Source organism: Schistocerca serialis, chromosome 5, assembly GCF_023864345.2.
Source record: "Schistocerca serialis cubense isolate TAMUIC-IGC-003099 chromosome 5, iqSchSeri2.2, whole genome shotgun sequence".
NCBI classification, from domain to species: Eukaryota; Metazoa; Arthropoda; class Insecta; order Orthoptera; family Acrididae; genus Schistocerca; species Schistocerca serialis.
Window position 1 is genome coordinate 580,252 of NC_064642.1, and position 12,252 is coordinate 592,503.

General features: G+C 51.1%; 9 non-coding genes across 9 annotated transcripts; all 9 read left to right on the forward strand.

Annotated features, from left to right (window-relative positions):
• Positions 1–368: 368 nt before the first annotated feature.
• LOC126482408 (5S ribosomal RNA) lies at positions 369–487 on the forward strand. The gene has a single exon (XR_007587646.1). It is a non-coding gene; the product is annotated as a 5S ribosomal RNA (ribosomal RNA).
• Positions 488–1,699: 1,212 nt separating this feature from the next.
• LOC126482601 (5S ribosomal RNA) lies at positions 1,700–1,818 on the forward strand. The gene has a single exon (XR_007587675.1). It is a non-coding gene; the product is annotated as a 5S ribosomal RNA (ribosomal RNA).
• Positions 1,819–3,031: 1,213 nt separating this feature from the next.
• LOC126482714 (5S ribosomal RNA) lies at positions 3,032–3,150 on the forward strand. Its single transcript, XR_007587687.1, has one exon. It is a non-coding gene; the product is annotated as a 5S ribosomal RNA (ribosomal RNA).
• Positions 3,151–4,371: 1,221 nt separating this feature from the next.
• LOC126482829 (5S ribosomal RNA) lies at positions 4,372–4,490 on the forward strand. The gene has a single exon (XR_007587699.1). It is a non-coding gene; the product is annotated as a 5S ribosomal RNA (ribosomal RNA).
• Positions 4,491–5,699: 1,209 nt separating this feature from the next.
• Positions 5,700–5,818, forward strand: LOC126482986 (5S ribosomal RNA). Its single transcript, XR_007587735.1, has one exon. It is a non-coding gene; the product is annotated as a 5S ribosomal RNA (ribosomal RNA).
• A 1,210-nt stretch (positions 5,819–7,028) lies between these two features.
• Positions 7,029–7,147, forward strand: LOC126482652 (5S ribosomal RNA). Its single transcript, XR_007587680.1, has one exon. It is a non-coding gene; the product is annotated as a 5S ribosomal RNA (ribosomal RNA).
• Positions 7,148–8,358: 1,211 nt separating this feature from the next.
• On the forward strand, positions 8,359–8,477 carry LOC126482467 (5S ribosomal RNA). Its single transcript, XR_007587652.1, has one exon. It is a non-coding gene; the product is annotated as a 5S ribosomal RNA (ribosomal RNA).
• Positions 8,478–9,689: 1,212 nt separating this feature from the next.
• Positions 9,690–9,808, forward strand: LOC126482504 (5S ribosomal RNA). Its single transcript, XR_007587663.1, has one exon. It is a non-coding gene; the product is annotated as a 5S ribosomal RNA (ribosomal RNA).
• Positions 9,809–11,020: 1,212 nt separating this feature from the next.
• LOC126482515 (5S ribosomal RNA) lies at positions 11,021–11,139 on the forward strand. Its single transcript, XR_007587667.1, has one exon. It is a non-coding gene; the product is annotated as a 5S ribosomal RNA (ribosomal RNA).
• The last annotated feature ends 1,113 nt before the right edge of the window (positions 11,140–12,252 follow it).

Sequence of the window (12,252 nt, forward strand, 5' to 3'; positions counted from 1 at the left end):
GAAGCGCGGCGCGTGTCAGGCAGGTGAGAAAGCTTCCGTCGGTCCAGCAGGACACCGCGCGCAGTCCCCCCGCGGCCCGGCCGCGCGCAAGCCCCGCGCCGGATAATAACAGGAACAAGGTGCGTCGCCAGCCAGTGTCGGAGGCCGCACGCACCAAACGAATGACAGGCGGTGCATCCAGCAGCTGTGTTGTGCGTCTCACCTTCGTTCGGCAGTCGCCTATGAGACGCCGAGGCGAGCGCGCACTCCGCGCCACCCTCGAGGTGGAAAGACATGCTTTGCGTCAAATGTGCCACGGAAAGCGGCGATTGCGTGTGTTGGGAGGAGAGGCGAACGCTTCTTCTGTGGCGCGGCTACAGTATAAGGACGCCAACGGCCATACCATGTTGAATACACCGGTTCTCGTCCGATCACCGAAGTTAAGCAACATCGGGCCCGGTTAGTACTTGGATGGGTGACCGCCTGGGAACACCGGGTGCTGTTGGCTCTATCTCATTTTTTCATTTTTACGTCGCTGCACCTGCCAGCCCTCTTTTCATACTAACTTTCAGGTGCTGACAAAGATGCTTCCACAAGCATTTGAAACTACTGTATCAAACGTAAGATACGAAATTGCAGTAATGAACTCAGTTTGAGCAAGAATGTGCGAAAGAAGATTGCTAGAACGCCTCGGAAATAACAACACACTACGAATCGACAGATGAGTTTTGAAAATACGTCAGGGCCTACTGTTTTGTAGCTGTGCTAAATTCCACAAAGTAAATAAACAAAAAACAAACAAAAAAAAAAAAAAAAAAAAAAAAAAAAAAAGAAGAAATAAAATCTTCCGTTCTCGTCCGATCACCGAAGTGAAGCAACAACGTTAGTACTCAGTTGGGTGAGCGCATGGGAACTCTGGCTGTGTTCATTTTTCGCTTTTTAGTCGCTACTCCTGCCAGCCCTCTTTCCATACCACCTTTCTGTTGTGACAAAGAGACTTCCTTAAGCATTTTAAACGGCCGTAAGAAACGAAACTGCAGCAACTAACTCAGTTTGAAGGAGAATGTGCTAACCAAGTTTGCCAGGAAGTCTTTGAAAACGACAAAACAGTACGAATCGGGCGGTATGCTCCGAAATACGATAGCGCCTATCGTTCTGCAGCGGCGTACAGCTCGCAATTCGATTTGTAATCATAAATTGATTCATTTGTCCTCCCGCAGACGTTTCTCGCGCTTGTGCTGTCAAATGGACCGCGACCCGAGCGGCAGCGAGCGGCAGTCGGGACAAGTCGGGACGGAAGGGGAGGCGACACGACAGGCGAGAATGCACCGCGCAAATTACGCAAATATCTGGAAGCGCGGCGCGTGTCAGGCAGGTGAGAAAGCTTCCGTCGGTCCAGCAGGACACCGCGCGCAGTCCCCCCGCGGCCCGGCCGCGCGCAAGCCCCGCGCCGGATAATAACAGGAACAAGGTGCGTCGCCAGCCAGTGTCGGAGGCCGCACGCACCAAACGAATGACAGGCGGTGCATCCAGCAGCTGTGTTGTGCGTCTCACCTTCGTTCGGCAGTCGCCTATGAGACGCCGAGGCGAGCGCGCACTCCGCGCCACCCTCGAGGTGGAAAGACATGCTTTGCGTCAAATGTGCCACGGAAAGCGGCGATTGCGTGTGTTGGGAGGAGAGGCGAACGCTTCTTCTGTGGCGCGGCTACAGTATAAGGACGCCAACGGCCATACCATGTTGAATACACCGGTTCTCGTCCGATCACCGAAGTTAAGCAACATCGGGCCCGGTTAGTACTTGGATGGGTGACCGCCTGGGAACACCGGGTGCTGTTGGCTCTATCTCATTTTTTCATTTTTACGTCGCTGCACCTGCCAGCCCTCTTTTCATACTAACTTTCAGGTGCTGACAAAGATGCTTCCACAAGCATTTGAAACTACTGTATCAAACGTAAGATACGAAATTGCAGTAATGAACTCAGTTTGAGCAAGAATGTGCGAAAGAAGATTGCTAGAACGCCTCGGAAATAACAACACACTACGAATCGACAGATGAGTTTTGAAAATACGTCAGGGCCTACTGTTTTGTAGCTGTGCTAAATTCCACAAAGTAAATAAACAAAAAACAAACAAAAAAAAAAAAAAAAAAAAAAAAAAAAAAAAGAAGAAATAAAATCTTCCGTTCTCGTCCGATCACCGAAGTGAAGCAACAACGTTAGTACTCAGTTGGGTGAGCGCATGGGAACTCTGGCTGTGTTCATTTTTCGCTTTTTAGTCGCTACTCCTGCCAGCCCTCTTTCCATACCACCTTTCTGTTGTGACAAAGAGACTTCCTTAAGCATTTTAAACGGCCGTAAGAAACGAAACTGCAGCAACTAACTCAGTTTGAAGGAGAATGTGCTAACCAAGTTTGCCAGGAAGTCTTTGAAAACGACAAAACAGTACGAATCGGGCGGTATGCTCCGAAATACGATAGCGCCTATCGTTCTGCAGCGGCGTACAGCTCGCAATTCGATTTGTAATCATAAATTGATTCATTTGTCCTCCCGCAGACGTTTCTCGCGCTTGTGCTGTCAAATGGACCGCGACCCGAGCGGCAGCGAGCGGCAGTCGGGACAAGTCGGGACGGAAGGGGAGGCGACACGACAGGCGAGAATGCACCGCGCAAATTACGCAAATATCTGGAAGCGCGGCGCGTGTCAGGCAGGTGAGAAAGCTTCCGTCGGTCCAGCAGGACACCGCGCGCAGTCCCCCCGCGGCCCGGCCGCGCGCAAGCCCCGCGCCGGATAATAACAGGAACAAGGTGCGTCGCCAGCCAGTGTCGGAGGCCGCACGCACCAAACGAATGACAGGCGGTGCATCCAGCAGCTGTGTTGTGCGTCTCACCTTCGTTCGGCAGTCGCCTATGAGACGCCGAGGCGAGCGCGCACTCCGCGCCACCCTCGAGGTGGAAAGACATGCTTTGCGTCAAATGTGCCACGGAAAGCGGCGATTGCGTGTGTTGGGAGGAGAGGCGAACGCTTCTTCTGTGGCGCGGCTACAGTATAAGGACGCCAACGGCCATACCATGTTGAATACACCGGTTCTCGTCCGATCACCGAAGTTAAGCAACATCGGGCCCGGTTAGTACTTGGATGGGTGACCGCCTGGGAACACCGGGTGCTGTTGGCTCTATCTCATTTTTTCATTTTTACGTCGCTGCACCTGCCAGCCCTCTTTTCATACTAACTTTCAGGTGCTGACAAAGATGCTTCCACAAGCATTTGAAACTACTGTATCAAACGTAAGATACGAAATTGCAGTAATGAACTCAGTTTGAGCAAGAATGTGCGAAAGAAGATTGCTAGAACGCCTCGGAAATAACAACACACTACGAATCGACAGATGAGTTTTGAAAATACGTCAGGGCCTACTGTTTTGTAGCTGTGCTAAATTCCACAAAGTAAATAAACAAAAAACAAACAAAAAAAAAAAAAAAAAAAAAAAAAAAAAAGAAGAAATAAAATCTTCCGTTCTCGTCCGATCACCGAAGTGAAGCAACAACGTTAGTACTCAGTTGGGTGAGCGCATGGGAACTCTGGCTGTGTTCATTTTTCGCTTTTTAGTCGCTACTCCTGCCAGCCCTCTTTCCATACCACCTTTCTGTTGTGACAAAGAGACTTCCTTAAGCATTTTAAACGGCCGTAAGAAACGAAACTGCAGCAACTAACTCAGTTTGAAGGAGAATGTGCTAACCAAGTTTGCCAGGAAGTCTTTGAAAACGACAAAACAGTACGAATCGGGCGGTATGCTCCGAAATACGATAGCGCCTATCGTTCTGCAGCGGCGTACAGCTCGCAATTCGATTTGTAATCATAAATTGATTCATTTGTCCTCCCGCAGACGTTTCTCGCGCTTGTGCTGTCAAATGGACCGCGACCCGAGCGGCAGCGAGCGGCAGTCGAGCAAAGTCGGGACAAGTCGGGACGGAAGGGGAGGCGACACGACAGGCGAGAATGCACCGCGCAAATTACGCAAATATCTGGAAGCGCGGCGCGTGTCAGGCAGGTGAGAAAGCTTCCGTCGGTCCAGCAGGACACCGCGCGCAGTCCCCCCGCGGCCCGGCCGCGCGCAAGCCCCGCGCCGGATAATAACAGGAACAAGGTGCGTCGCCAGCCAGTGTCGGAGGCCGCACGCACCAAACGAATGACAGGCGGTGCATCCAGCAGCTGTGTTGTGCGTCTCACCTTCGTTCGGCAGTCGCCTATGAGACGCCGAGGCGAGCGCGCACTCCGCGCCACCCTCGAGGTGGAAAGACATGCTTTGCGTCAAATGTGCCACGGAAAGCGGCGATTGCGTGTGTTGGGAGGAGAGGCGAACGCTTCTTCTGTGGCGCGGCTACAGTATAAGGACGCCAACGGCCATACCATGTTGAATACACCGGTTCTCGTCCGATCACCGAAGTTAAGCAACATCGGGCCCGGTTAGTACTTGGATGGGTGACCGCCTGGGAACACCGGGTGCTGTTGGCTCTATCTCATTTTTTCATTTTTACGTCGCTGCACCTGCCAGCCCTCTTTTCATACTAACTTTCAGGTGCTGACAAAGATGCTTCCACAAGCATTTGAAACTACTGTATCAAACGTAAGATACGAAATTGCAGTAATGAACTCAGTTTGAGCAAGAATGTGCGAAAGAAGATTGCTAGAACGCCTCGGAAATAACAACACACTACGAATCGACAGATGAGTTTTGAAAATACGTCAGGGCCTACTGTTTTGTAGCTGTGCTAAATTCCACAAAGTAAATAAACAAAAAACAAACAAAAAAAAAAAAAAAAAAAAAAAAAAAAGAAGAAATAAAATCTTCCGTTCTCGTCCGATCACCGAAGTGAAGCAACAACGTTAGTACTCAGTTGGGTGAGCGCATGGGAACTCTGGCTGTGTTCATTTTTCGCTTTTTAGTCGCTACTCCTGCCAGCCCTCTTTCCATACCACCTTTCTGTTGTGACAAAGAGACTTCCTTAAGCATTTTAAACGGCCGTAAGAAACGAAACTGCAGCAACTAACTCAGTTTGAAGGAGAATGTGCTAACCAAGTTTGCCAGGAAGTCTTTGAAAACGACAAAACAGTACGAATCGGGCGGTATGCTCCGAAATACGATAGCGCCTATCGTTCTGCAGCGGCGTACAGCTCGCAATTCGATTTGTAATCATAAATTGATTCATTTGTCCTCCCGCAGACGTTTCTCGCGCTTGTGCTGTCAAATGGACCGCGACCCGAGCGGCAGCGAGCGGCAGTCGGGACAAGTCGGGACGGAAGGGGAGGCGACACGACAGGCGAGAATGCACCGCGCAAATTACGCAAATATCTGGAAGCGCGGCGCGTGTCAGGCAGGTGAGAAAGCTTCCGTCGGTCCAGCAGGACACCGCGCGCAGTCCCCCCGCGGCCCGGCCGCGCGCAAGCCCCGCGCCGGATAATAACAGGAACAAGGTGCGTCGCCAGCCAGTGTCGGAGGCCGCACGCACCAAACGAATGACAGGCGGTGCATCCAGCAGCTGTGTTGTGCGTCTCACCTTCGTTCGGCAGTCGCCTATGAGACGCCGAGGCGAGCGCGCACTCCGCGCCACCCTCGAGGTGGAAAGACATGCTTTGCGTCAAATGTGCCACGGAAAGCGGCGATTGCGTGTGTTGGGAGGAGAGGCGAACGCTTCTTCTGTGGCGCGGCTACAGTATAAGGACGCCAACGGCCATACCATGTTGAATACACCGGTTCTCGTCCGATCACCGAAGTTAAGCAACATCGGGCCCGGTTAGTACTTGGATGGGTGACCGCCTGGGAACACCGGGTGCTGTTGGCTCTATCTCATTTTTTCATTTTTACGTCGCTGCACCTGCCAGCCCTCTTTTCATACTAACTTTCAGGTGCTGACAAAGATGCTTCCACAAGCATTTGAAACTACTGTATCAAACGTAAGATACGAAATTGCAGTAATGAACTCAGTTTGAGCAAGAATGTGCGAAAGAAGATTGCTAGAACGCCTCGGAAATAACAACACACTACGAATCGACAGATGAGTTTTGAAAATACGTCAGGGCCTACTGTTTTGTAGCTGTGCTAAATTCCACAAAGTAAATAAACAAAAAACAAACAAAAAAAAAAAAAAAAAAAAAAAAAAAAAGAAGAAATAAAATCTTCCGTTCTCGTCCGATCACCGAAGTGAAGCAACAACGTTAGTACTCAGTTGGGTGAGCGCATGGGAACTCTGGCTGTGTTCATTTTTCGCTTTTTAGTCGCTACTCCTGCCAGCCCTCTTTCCATACCACCTTTCTGTTGTGACAAAGAGACTTCCTTAAGCATTTTAAACGGCCGTAAGAAACGAAACTGCAGCAACTAACTCAGTTTGAAGGAGAATGTGCTAACCAAGTTTGCCAGGAAGTCTTTGAAAACGACAAAACAGTACGAATCGGGCGGTATGCTCCGAAATACGATAGCGCCTATCGTTCTGCAGCGGCGTACAGCTCGCAATTCGATTTGTAATCATAAATTGATTCATTTGTCCTCCCGCAGACGTTTCTCGCGCTTGTGCTGTCAAATGGACCGCGACCCGAGCGGCAGCGAGCGGCAGTCGGGACAAGTCGGGACGGAAGGGGAGGCGACACGACAGGCGAGAATGCACCGCGCAAATTACGCAAATATCTGGAAGCGCGGCGCGTGTCAGGCAGGTGAGAAAGCTTCCGTCGGTCCAGCAGGACACCGCGCGCAGTCCCCCCGCGGCCCGGCCGCGCGCAAGCCCCGCGCCGGATAATAACAGGAACAAGGTGCGTCGCCAGCCAGTGTCGGAGGCCGCACGCACCAAACGAATGACAGGCGGTGCATCCAGCAGCTGTGTTGTGCGTCTCACCTTCGTTCGGCAGTCGCCTATGAGACGCCGAGGCGAGCGCGCACTCCGCGCCACCCTCGAGGTGGAAAGACATGCTTTGCGTCAAATGTGCCACGGAAAGCGGCGATTGCGTGTGTTGGGAGGAGAGGCGAACGCTTCTTCTGTGGCGCGGCTACAGTATAAGGACGCCAACGGCCATACCATGTTGAATACACCGGTTCTCGTCCGATCACCGAAGTTAAGCAACATCGGGCCCTGTTAGTACTTGGATGGGTGACCGCCTGGGAACACCGGGTGCTGTTGGCTCTATCTCATTTTTTCATTTTTACGTCGCTGCACCTGCCAGCCCTCTTTTCATACTAACTTTCAGGTGCTGACAAAGATGCTTCCACAAGCATTTGAAACTACTGTATCAAACGTAAGATACGAAATTGCAGTAATGAACTCAGTTTGAGCAAGAATGTGCGAAAGAAGATTGCTAGAACGCCTCGGAAATAACAACACACTACGAATCGACAGATGAGTTTTGAAAATACGTCAGGGCCTACTGTTTTGTAGCTGTGCTAAATTCCACAAAGTAAATAAACAAAAAACAAACAAAAAAAAAAAAAAAAAAAAAAAAAAAAAAGAAGAAATAAAATCTTCCGTTCTCGTCCGATCACCGAAGTGAAGCAACAACGTTAGTACTCAGTTGGGTGAGCGCATGGGAACTCTGGCTGTGTTCATTTTTCGCTTTTTAGTCGCTACTCCTGCCAGCCCTCTTTCCATACCACCTTTCTGTTGTGACAAAGAGACTTCCTTAAGCATTTTAAACGGCCGTAAGAAACGAAACTGCAGCAACTAACTCAGTTTGAAGGAGAATGTGCTAACCAAGTTTGCCAGGAAGTCTTTGAAAACGACAAAACAGTACGAATCGGGCGGTATGCTCCGAAATACGATAGCGCCTATCGTTCTGCAGCGGCGTACAGCTCGCAATTCGATTTGTAATCATAAATTGATTCATTTGTCCTCCCGCAGACGTTTCTCGCGCTTGTGCTGTCAAATGGACCGCGACCCGAGCGGCAGCGAGCGGCAGTCGGGACAAGTCGGGACGGAAGGGGAGGCGACACGACAGGCGAGAATGCACCGCGCAAATTACGCAAATATCTGGAAGCGCGGCGCGTGTCAGGCAGGTGAGAAAGCTTCCGTCGGTCCAGCAGGACACCGCGCGCAGTCCCCCCGCGGCCCGGCCGCGCGCAAGCCCCGCGCCGGATAATAACAGGAACAAGGTGCGTCGCCAGCCAGTGTCGGAGGCCGCACGCACCAAACGAATGACAGGCGGTGCATCCAGCAGCTGTGTTGTGCGTCTCACCTTCGTTCGGCAGTCGCCTATGAGACGCCGAGGCGAGCGCGCACTCCGCGCCACCCTCGAGGTGGAAAGACATGCTTTGCGTCAAATGTGCCACGGAAAGCGGCGATTGCGTGTGTTGGGAGGAGAGGCGAACGCTTCTTCTGTGGCGCGGCTACAGTATAAGGACGCCAACGGCCATACCATGTTGAATACACCGGTTCTCGTCCGATCACCGAAGTTAAGCAACATCGGGCCCGGTTAGTACTTGGATGGGTGACCGCCTGGGAACACCGGGTGCTGTTGGCTCTATCTCATTTTTTCATTTTTACGTCGCTGCACCTGCCAGCCCTCTTTTCATACTAACTTTCAGGTGCTGACAAAGATGCTTCCACAAGCATTTGAAACTACTGTATCAAACGTAAGATACGAAATTGCAGTAATGAACTCAGTTTGAGCAAGAATGTGCGAAAGAAGATTGCTAGAACGCCTCGGAAATAACAACACACTACGAATCGACAGATGAGTTTTGAAAATACGTCAGGGCCTACTGTTTTGTAGCTGTGCTAAATTCCACAAAGTAAATAAACAAAAAACAAACAAAAAAAAAAAAAAAAAAAAAAAAAAAAAAAGAAGAAATAAAATCTTCCGTTCTCGTCCGATCACCGAAGTGAAGCAACAACGTTAGTACTCAGTTGGGTGAGCGCATGGGAACTCTGGCTGTGTTCATTTTTCGCTTTTTAGTCGCTACTCCTGCCAGCCCTCTTTCCATACCACCTTTCTGTTGTGACAAAGAGACTTCCTTAAGCATTTTAAACGGCCGTAAGAAACGAAACTGCAGCAACTAACTCAGTTTGAAGGAGAATGTGCTAACCAAGTTTGCCAGGAAGTCTTTGAAAACGACAAAACAGTACGAATCGGGCGGTATGCTCCGAAATACGATAGCGCCTATCGTTCTGCAGCGGCGTACAGCTCGCAATTCGATTTGTAATCATAAATTGATTCATTTGTCCTCCCGCAGACGTTTCTCGCGCTTGTGCTGTCAAATGGACCGCGACCCGAGCGGCAGCGAGCGGCAGTCGGGACAAGTCGGGACGGAAGGGGAGGCGACACGACAGGCGAGAATGCACCGCGCAAATTACGCAAATATCTGGAAGCGCGGCGCGTGTCAGGCAGGTGAGAAAGCTTCCGTCGGTCCAGCAGGACACCGCGCGCAGTCCCCCCGCGGCCCGGCCGCGCGCAAGCCCCGCGCCGGATAATAACAGGAACAAGGTGCGTCGCCAGCCAGTGTCGGAGGCCGCACGCACCAAACGAATGACAGGCGGTGCATCCAGCAGCTGTGTTGTGCGTCTCACCTTCGTTCGGCAGTCGCCTATGAGACGCCGAGGCGAGCGCGCACTCCGCGCCACCCTCGAGGTGGAAAGACATGCTTTGCGTCAAATGTGCCACGGAAAGCGGCGATTGCGTGTGTTGGGAGGAGAGGCGAACGCTTCTTCTGTGGCGCGGCTACAGTATAAGGACGCCAACGGCCATACCATGTTGAATACACCGGTTCTCGTCCGATCACCGAAGTTAAGCAACATCGGGCCCGGTTAGTACTTGGATGGGTGACCGCCTGGGAACACCGGGTGCTGTTGGCTCTATCTCATTTTTTCATTTTTACGTCGCTGCACCTGCCAGCCCTCTTTTCATACTAACTTTCAGGTGCTGACAAAGATGCTTCCACAAGCATTTGAAACTACTGTATCAAACGTAAGATACGAAATTGCAGTAATGAACTCAGTTTGAGCAAGAATGTGCGAAAGAAGATTGCTAGAACGCCTCGGAAATAACAACACACTACGAATCGACAGATGAGTTTTGAAAATACGTCAGGGCCTACTGTTTTGTAGCTGTGCTAAATTCCACAAAGTAAATAAACAAAAAACAAACAAAAAAAAAAAAAAAAAAAAAAAAAAAAAAAGAAGAAATAAAATCTTCCGTTCTCGTCCGATCACCGAAGTGAAGCAACAACGTTAGTACTCAGTTGGGTGAGCGCATGGGAACTCTGGCTGTGTTCATTTTTCGCTTTTTAGTCGCTACTCCTGCCAGCCCTCTTTCCATACCACCTTTCTGTTGTGACAAAGAGACTTCCTTAAGCATTTTAAACGGCCGTAAGAAACGAAACTGCAGCAACTAACTCAGTTTGAAGGAGAATGTGCTAACCAAGTTTGCCAGGAAGTCTTTGAAAACGACAAAACAGTACGAATCGGGCGGTATGCTCCGAAATACGATAGCGCCTATCGTTCTGCAGCGGCGTACAGCTCGCAATTCGATTTGTAATCATAAATTGATTCATTTGTCCTCCCGCAGACGTTTCTCGCGCTTGTGCTGTCAAATGGACCGCGACCCGAGCGGCAGCGAGCGGCAGTCGGGACAAGTCGGGACGGAAGGGGAGGCGACACGACAGGCGAGAATGCACCGCGCAAATTACGCAAATATCTGGAAGCGCGGCGCGTGTCAGGCAGGTGAGAAAGCTTCCGTCGGTCCAGCAGGACACCGCGCGCAGTCCCCCCGCGGCCCGGCCGCGCGCAAGCCCCGCGCCGGATAATAACAGGAACAAGGTGCGTCGCCAGCCAGTGTCGGAGGCCGCACGCACCAAACGAATGACAGGCGGTGCATCCAGCAGCTGTGTTGTGCGTCTCACCTTCGTTCGGCAGTCGCCTATGAGACGCCGAGGCGAGCGCGCACTCCGCGCCACCCTCGAGGTGGAAAGACATGCTTTGCGTCAAATGTGCCACGGAAAGCGGCGATTGCGTGTGTTGGGAGGAGAGGCGAACGCTTCTTCTGTGGCGCGGCTACAGTATAAGGACGCCAACGGCCATACCATGTTGAATACACCGGTTCTCGTCCGATCACCGAAGTTAAGCAACATCGGGCCCGGTTAGTACTTGGATGGGTGACCGCCTGGGAACACCGGGTGCTGTTGGCTCTATCTCATTTTTTCATTTTTACGTCGCTGCACCTGCCAGCCCTCTTTTCATACTAACTTTCAGGTGCTGACAAAGATGCTTCCACAAGCATTTGAAACTACTGTATCAAACGTAAGATACGAAATTGCAGTAATGAACTCAGTTTGAGCAAGAATGTGCGAAAGAAGATTGCTAGAACGCCTCGGAAATAACAACACACTACGAATCGACAGATGAGTTTTGAAAATACGTCAGGGCCTACTGTTTTGTAGCTGTGCTAAATTCCACAAAGTAAATAAACAAAAAACAAACAAAAAAAAAAAAAAAAAAAAAAAAAAAAAAAGAAGAAATAAAATCTTCCGTTCTCGTCCGATCACCGAAGTGAAGCAACAACGTTAGTACTCAGTTGGGTGAGCGCATGGGAACTCTGGCTGTGTTCATTTTTCGCTTTTTAGTCGCTACTCCTGCCAGCCCTCTTTCCATACCACCTTTCTGTTGTGACAAAGAGACTTCCTTAAGCATTTTAAACGGCCGTAAGAAACGAAACTGCAGCAACTAACTCAGTTTGAAGGAGAATGTGCTAACCAAGTTTGCCAGGAAGTCTTTGAAAACGACAAAACAGTACGAATCGGGCGGTATGCTCCGAAATACGATAGCGCCTATCGTTCTGCAGCGGCGTACAGCTCGCAATTCGATTTGTAATCATAAATTGATTCATTTGTCCTCCCGCAGACGTTTCTCGCGCTTGTGCTGTCAAATGGACCGCGACCCGAGCGGCAGCGAGCGGCAGTCGAGCAAAGTCGGGACAAGTCGGGACGGAAGGGGAGGCGACACGACAGGCGAGAATGCACCGCGCAAATTACGCAAATATCTGGAAGCGCGGCGCGTGTCAGGCAGGTGAGAAAGCTTCCGTCGGTCCAGCAGGACACCGCGCGCAGTCCCCCCGCGGCCCGGCCGCGCGCAAGCCCCGCGCCGGATAATAACAGGAACAAGGTGCGTCGCCAGCCAGTGTCGGAGGCCGCACGCACCAAACGAATGACAGGCGGTGCATCCAGCAGCTGTGTTGTGCGTCTCACCTTCGTTCGGCAGTCGCCTATGAGACGCCGAGGCGAGCGCGCACTCCGCGCCACCCT